Source organism: Taudactylus pleione, unplaced genomic scaffold (assembly GCF_031769625.1).
Source record: "Taudactylus pleione unplaced genomic scaffold, aTauple2 ptg000598l, whole genome shotgun sequence".
NCBI lineage: Eukaryota > Metazoa > Chordata > Amphibia > Anura > Myobatrachidae > Taudactylus > Taudactylus pleione.
Genome location: NW_028285000.1, coordinates 78014 through 85117, shown reverse-complemented (window position 1 = coordinate 85117; position 7104 = coordinate 78014). Strand labels below are relative to the sequence as shown.

Sequence of the window (7104 nt, the reverse complement as noted above, 5' to 3'; positions counted from 1 at the left end):
GTGCGATATGTATGTTTTATTTAATGTGTGTATGCATGTAAGTCTATGTGTCTGTGTGTTATGCAATTCAGTGTATTTATGATGGATTTAATATATATATTATCCCTTTCTAACATATTTTAAAACTACAGTGCAAGGTGTTACAAGCAGTGAGGTTCACTTTCAAGAAGAGTGGAGACCCCCAGCTGACTGCCGTTGCCATTTCATCTGATAGCTAATTCAACGGTTTTCCTCTGCCTATTTAGAATACACTTGTCAGTACTTCTTAAGCAAACCTCCGACCATTGTTTCTAACTTCTCATTCAGACAAATTCAATTGTGCATATCAGTGTCTGGGTTATATTTCAATTTCCACTGCCATACTTGTCTGTATGCGGGGCTTCTCAATTTATATGTGAAACACTCACAGTATCCTGGTGTATTTTTTTTTATTACTTTTCTCAGACATGTATACAGAAGCTGTTTCTCATTACTAACTAAACCCTGCATGAATATTGTGTTTGTCAGTGTGAGAGTGTTGTATATTATTCGCTATGTAGTGTTGTGCGAATGTGTGGATACGTGCGCACACTGGGTGCGTGCGCACGCAATGGTGCGTCATGGATTGTACCAACATAAATCGGACAGCGGACGACCAAATCATCTGATTAAAGTTGAATTGCGGTCGCATGCAATTATTCGACTTCAACAATACACATACACAACTTCCAGCAGCTGAACCTCTCTCTCTACGTGTCCATTAGATTTTAAGCTTCAGAGAGCTAGAACATGCCATTATATTCATCATTAAATGCAGCAGCAATCTCTGTCGCTTTTCGCTCTACTATACAGAATACCTATGTAGTTGTTATCCTGAATTATCTGACCCTGTAGATGTCTAGATGGTCTGAGCCCGAGTACGTGGATGAACGAAGCCATAGACCAGGAAGTGAGAGCTGCCTGCTCTCCCTGGCTCTGGTTCCCAATCTGACATTCTATGGGATACAACTGCAGCTGACTAACGTTACATTTATCCTGGGCACAGTCAGCGCGTTCCCCAGTGACATAACGAGCTGCCGCTGCTTTATATTGTGTATGGTCAGATAAAAGCTGCGGGCGCTACTTGTAATAAACTGGGGAAACATTAATTTGGTCACTTTATTAGTAACTAGAACAAGTCACACAATGAGCTCAGAGGTTATACAAGACAAACAGCCTGAAATCATCGTCATTATTCAGGACATCACGTACCGTCTTCTGTAACATTTAATGAGTACTATTAGGCTGGGACCTGGTTAATTGTCTTTGTTTTATCCGATCTTGTTTATCGACAGCCAAACAATACCTGTAAACTTGAATCATGGAGCGTTCAGGGGCTTCTTACTCACCAGGCCGAGCTCTTTACTAGAGCTCATCCAATGCCGGGCAGTGTAAGCGCAGGAATCCGCGTTACCGCTGGGTATATTGTACAGACAGAGCAGCATAGTATCACCCAATCCCGAGGCAGGAATCCACGTTAACCGCGAGGTATAATTGTATAGATGGAGAAGCGGAGTGTCTGTCACCTTCCAGCATCATTGTCCCATGTACAGAGAGGCTCCCAGTTAAAAGCACGTTATCTGCTAACCACCACAGGTGTGAGGGTCGGTCGCTCACAGAGGTTGCGTGTGATCGTAGTCAGATCGGCCCATGTAGATTCTCCACAAACTTGGTGTAGTACTTCTCTGTAACACACACACACTGCGATGTAACCAGAGTCTCATTACCCATCTTTCCCTATAGCACAGGCCTCTGTCCTCCTGACTCACTTCTCTGTAACACACACACACTGCGATGTAACCGGCGTATAATTACCCATCTTTCCCTATAGCACAGGCCTCTTTCCTCCTAACTCACTTCTCTGTAACACACAAACACTGCGATGTAACCGGCGTCTCATTACCCATCTTTCCCTATAGCACAGGCCTCTCTCCTCCTGACTCACTTCTCTGTAACACACACACACTGCGATGTAACCGGCGTCTCATTACCCATCTTTCCCTATAGCACAGGTCTCTCTCCTCCTGACTCACTTCTCTGTAACACACACACACTGCGATGTAACCGGCGTCTCATTACCCATCTTTCCCTATAGCACAGGCCTCTCTCCTCCTGACTCACTTCTCTGTAACACACACACACACTGCGATGTAACCGGTGTCTCATTACCCATCTTTCCCTATAGCACAGGCCTCTCTCCTCCTGACTCACTTCTCTGTAACACACACACTGCGATGTAACCGGCGTCTCATTACCCATCTTTCCCTATAGCACAGGCCTCTCTCCTCCTGACTCACTTCTCTGTAACACACACACTGCGATGTAACCGGCGTCTCATTACCCATCTTTCCCTATAGCACAGGTCTCTCTCCTCCTGACTCACTTCTCTGTAACACACACACACTGCGATGTAACCGGCGTCTCATTACCCATCTTTCTCTATAGCACAGGCCTCTCTCCTCCTGACTCACTTCTCTGTAACACACACACACTGCGATGTAACCGGTGTCTCATTACCCATCTTTCCCTATAGCACAGGCCTCTCTCATCCTATCTCACTTCTCTGTAACACACACACACTGCGATGTAACCGGCGTCTCATTACCCATCTTTCTCTATAGCACAGGCCTCTCTCCTCCTGACTCACTTCTCTGTAACACACACACACAGCGATGTAACCGGCATCTCATTACCCATCTTTCCCTATAGCACAGGCCTCTCTCCTCCTGACTCACTTCTCTGTAACACACATACACTGCGATGTAACCGGCGTCTCATTACCCATCTTTCCCTATAGCACAGGCCTCTCTCCTCCTGACTCACTTCTCTGTAACACACACACACTGCGATGTAACCGGCGTCTCATTACCCATCTTTCCCTATAGCACAGGCCTCTCTCCTCCTGACTCACTTCTCTGTAACACACACGCACACTGCGATGTAACCGGCGTCTCATTACACATCTTTCCCTATAGCACAGGCCTCTCTCCTCCTGACTCACTTCTCTGTAACACACACACACTGCGATGTAACCGGCGTCTCATTACCCATCTTTCCCTATAGCACAGGCCTCTCTCCTCCTGACTCACTTCTCTGTAACACACATACACTGCGATGTAACCGGCATCTCATTACCCATCTTTCCCTATAGCACAGGCCTCTCTCCTCCTGACTCACTTCTATGTAACACACAAACACTGCGATGTAACCGGCGTCTCATTACCCATCTTTCCCTATAGCACAGGCCTCTCTCCTCCTGACTCACTTCTCTGTAACACACACACACTGCGATGTAACCGGCGTCTCATTACACATCTTTCCCTATAGCACAGGCCTCTCTCCTCCTGACTCACTTCTCTGTAACACACACACTGCGATGTAACCGGTGTCTCATTACCCATCTTTCCCTATAGCACAGGTCTCTCTCCTCCTGACTCACTTCTCTGTAACACACACACTGCGATGTAACCGGCGCCTCATTACCCATCTTTCCCTATAGCACAGGCCTCTCTCCTCCTGACTCACTTCTCTGTAACACACACACACTGCGATGTAACCGGCGTCTCATTACCCATCATTCCCAATAGCACAGCCTCTCTCCTCCTGACTCACTTCTCTGTAACACACACACTGCGATGTAACCGGCGTCTCATTACCCATCTTTCCCTATAGCACAGGCCTCTCTCCTCCTGACTCACTTCTCTGTAACACACACACAGCGATGTAACCGGCGTCTCATTACCCATCTTTCCCTATAGCACAGGCCTCTCTCCTCCTGACTCACTTCTCTGTAACACACACACACAGCGATGTAACCGGCGTCTCATTACCCATCTTTCCCTATAGCACAGGCCTCTCTCCTCCTGACTCACTTCTCTGTAACACACACACACTGCGATGTAACCAGCGCCTCATTACCCATCTTTCCCTATAGCACAGGCCTCTCTCCTCCTGACTCACTTCTCTGTAACACACACACACTGCGATGTAACCGGCGTCTCATTACCCATCTTTCCCTATAGCACAGGCCTCTCTCCTCCTGACTCACTTTTCTGTAACACACACACTGCGATGTAACCGGCGTCTCATTACCCATCTTTCCCTATAGCACAGGCCTCTCTCCTCCTGACTCACTTCTCTGTAACACACACACACAGCGATGTAACCGGCGTCTCATTACCCATCTTTCCCTATAGCACAGGCCTCTCTCCTCCTGACTCACTTCTCTGTAACACACACACACTGCGATGTAACCAGCGCCTCATTACCCATCTTTCCCTATAGCACAGGCCTCTCTCCTCCTGACTCACTTTTCTGTAACACACACACTGCGATGTAACCGGTGTCTCATTACCCATCTTTCCCTATAGCACAGGCCTCTCTCCTACTGACTCACTTCTCTGTAACACACACACACTGCGATGTAACCGGCGTCTCATTACCCATCTTTCCCTATAGCACAGGCCTCTCTCCTCCTGACTCACTTCTCTGTAACACACACACACTGCGATGTAACCGGCGTCTCATTACCCTTCTTTCCCTATAGCACAGGCCTCTCTCCTCCTGAATCACTTCTCTGTAACACACACACACTGCGATGTAACCGGCGTCTCATTACCCATCTTTCCCTATAGCACAGGCCTCTCTCCTCCTGACTCACTTCTCTGTAACACACACACACTGCGATGTAACCGGCGTCTCATTACCCATCTCTCCCTATAGCACAGGTCTCTCTCCTCCTGACTCACTTCTCTGTAACACACACACACTGCGATGTAACCGGCGTCTCATTACCCATCTCTCCCTATAGCACAGGCCTCTCTCCTCCTGACTCACTTCTCTGTAACACACATACACTGCGATGTAACCGGCGTCTCATTACCCATCTTTCCCTATAGCACAGGCCTCTCTCCTCCTGACTCACTTCTCTGTAACACACACACACTGCGATGTAACCGGCGTCTCATTACCCATCTTTCCCTATAGCACAGGCCTCTCTCCTCCTGACTCACTTCTCTGTAACACACACGCACACTGCGATGTAACCGGCGTCTCATTACACATCTTTCCCTATAGCACAGGCCTCTCTCCTCCTGACTCACTTCTCTGTAACACACACACACTGCGATGTAACCGGGGTCTCATTACCCATCTCTCCCTATAGCACAGGCCTCTCTCCTCCTGACTCACTTCTCTGTAACACACATACACTGCGATGTAACCGGCATCTCATTACCCATCTTTCCCTATAGCACAGGTCTCTCTCCTCCTGACTCACTTCTCTGTAACACACACACACTGCGATGTAACCGGCGTCTCATTACCCATCTTTCCCTATAGCACAGGTCTCTCCTCCAGACTCACTTCTCCAGTAAGGCTGTGGTCCCCCAAACTATTCATCTATGTACCGTCCCCTAATGGTAGGTACAGTTCCCCCAATAGAACTGCGCCAGCTACCATGTTCTTATGGAACAGTGACCCAGGATTGCATACTGTGGACGATGTATGTCTATGTACTAAGCATGCCCCATTTTATCTATGAGCAGCTAATTCTTCTGTCCACCAAATTCTGTTTGAAACCCAGGAATAATGGTCCTTTGGCAGAAGATATGGCCTGACGGTCTTTATGCAGAGATGTAACATAAAGCAGTCACCTTACCCGTACACAGGGACCACACTACACCTACCTGAGTCCGGCTGAATGTGTCCCGTCCTCAGGAGAAAGTCCAGAACCACCAGAGCGCAGTTGGGTTTAAACTCCTCTGTAGCGATGGCCGCTCTCACCTGTGTATTAGAGTAATTGTCAGTATACGAGTGAGGGGTCTGCCCATAGCTGCAGGATGGGTCCGATTACCTACCTTGTCCAGGGGCCACAGATAAAACTCCTGCACCTCTCCGTCTCCTACAACTGGCTGGAAGGATTCCGGGACCTCTAGATCATACACAAACTGGCATTCCGGGTACACCCCATCGTCCTGCTTATACGCATAGCTACAATGGCGGGATAACAACAATATGTAATATGAGGGAGTGACACTCCGGGTATAGCCCATTGTCCTGCTTATAAGCATAGCTACAATGGCGGGATAATAACAATATGTAATACAGGGGAGTAAAACTCCGGGTACAGCCCATCGTCCTGCTTATACGCATAGCTACAATGGCGGAATAATAACAATATGTAATATGGGGGAGTGACACTCCGGGTACAGCCCATCGTCCTGCTTATACGTATAGCTACAATGGCGGGATAATAACAATATGTAATATGGGGGAGTGACACTCCGGGTACAGCCCATCGTCCTGCTAATAAGCATAGCTACAATGGCGGGATAATAACAATATGTAATATAGGGGAGTGACACTCCGGGTACAGCCCATCGTTCTGCTTATACGCATAGCTACAATGGCGGGATAATAACAATATGTAATATAGGGGAGTGACACTCCGGGTACAGCCCATCGTCCTGTTTATACACGTAGCTACAATGGCGGGATAACAACAATATGTAATACGGGGGAGTGATACTCCGGGTACAGCCCATCGTCCTGCTTAGACGCGTAGCTACAATGGCGGGATAACAACAATATGTAATATATGGGAGTGACACTCCGGGTACGGCCCATCGTCCTGCTTATACGCATAGCTACAATGGCGGGATAACAACAATATGTAATATGGGGGAGTGACACTCCGGGTACAGCCCATCGTCCTGCTTATACACGTAGCTACAATGACGGGATAATAACAATAAGTAATATAGGGGAGTGACACTCCGGGTACAGCCCATCGTCCTGCTTATACGCGTAGCTACAATGGCGGGATAATAACACTATGTAATCTGTGGGAGTGACACTCCGGGTACAGCCCATCGTCCTGCTTATACGCGTAGCTACAATGGCGGGATAATAACACTATGTAATCTGTGGGAGTGACACTCCGGGTACAGCCCATCGTCCTGCTTATACGTGTAGCTACAATGGCGGCATAACAACAATATGTAATATGGGGGAGCGACACCCAGGCTACAGCCCATCGTCTTGCTTATACGCATAGCTACAATGGCGGGATAATAACAATATGTA

The 7104-nt window shown here is 47.9% G+C and overlaps 1 long non-coding RNA gene across 1 annotated transcript; it reads right to left on the bottom strand.

Moving 5' to 3' along the window:
• Positions 1-1137: 1137 nt before the first annotated feature.
• Positions 1138-6002, bottom strand: LOC148480769 (uncharacterized). The gene is made up of 3 exons (XR_015871943.1): positions 5877-6002; positions 5706-5802; positions 1138-1703 (listed from the first exon to the last, which is right to left on the bottom strand). It is a non-coding gene; the product is annotated as an uncharacterized LOC148480769 (long non-coding RNA).
• Positions 6003-7104: the final 1102 nt, after the last annotated feature.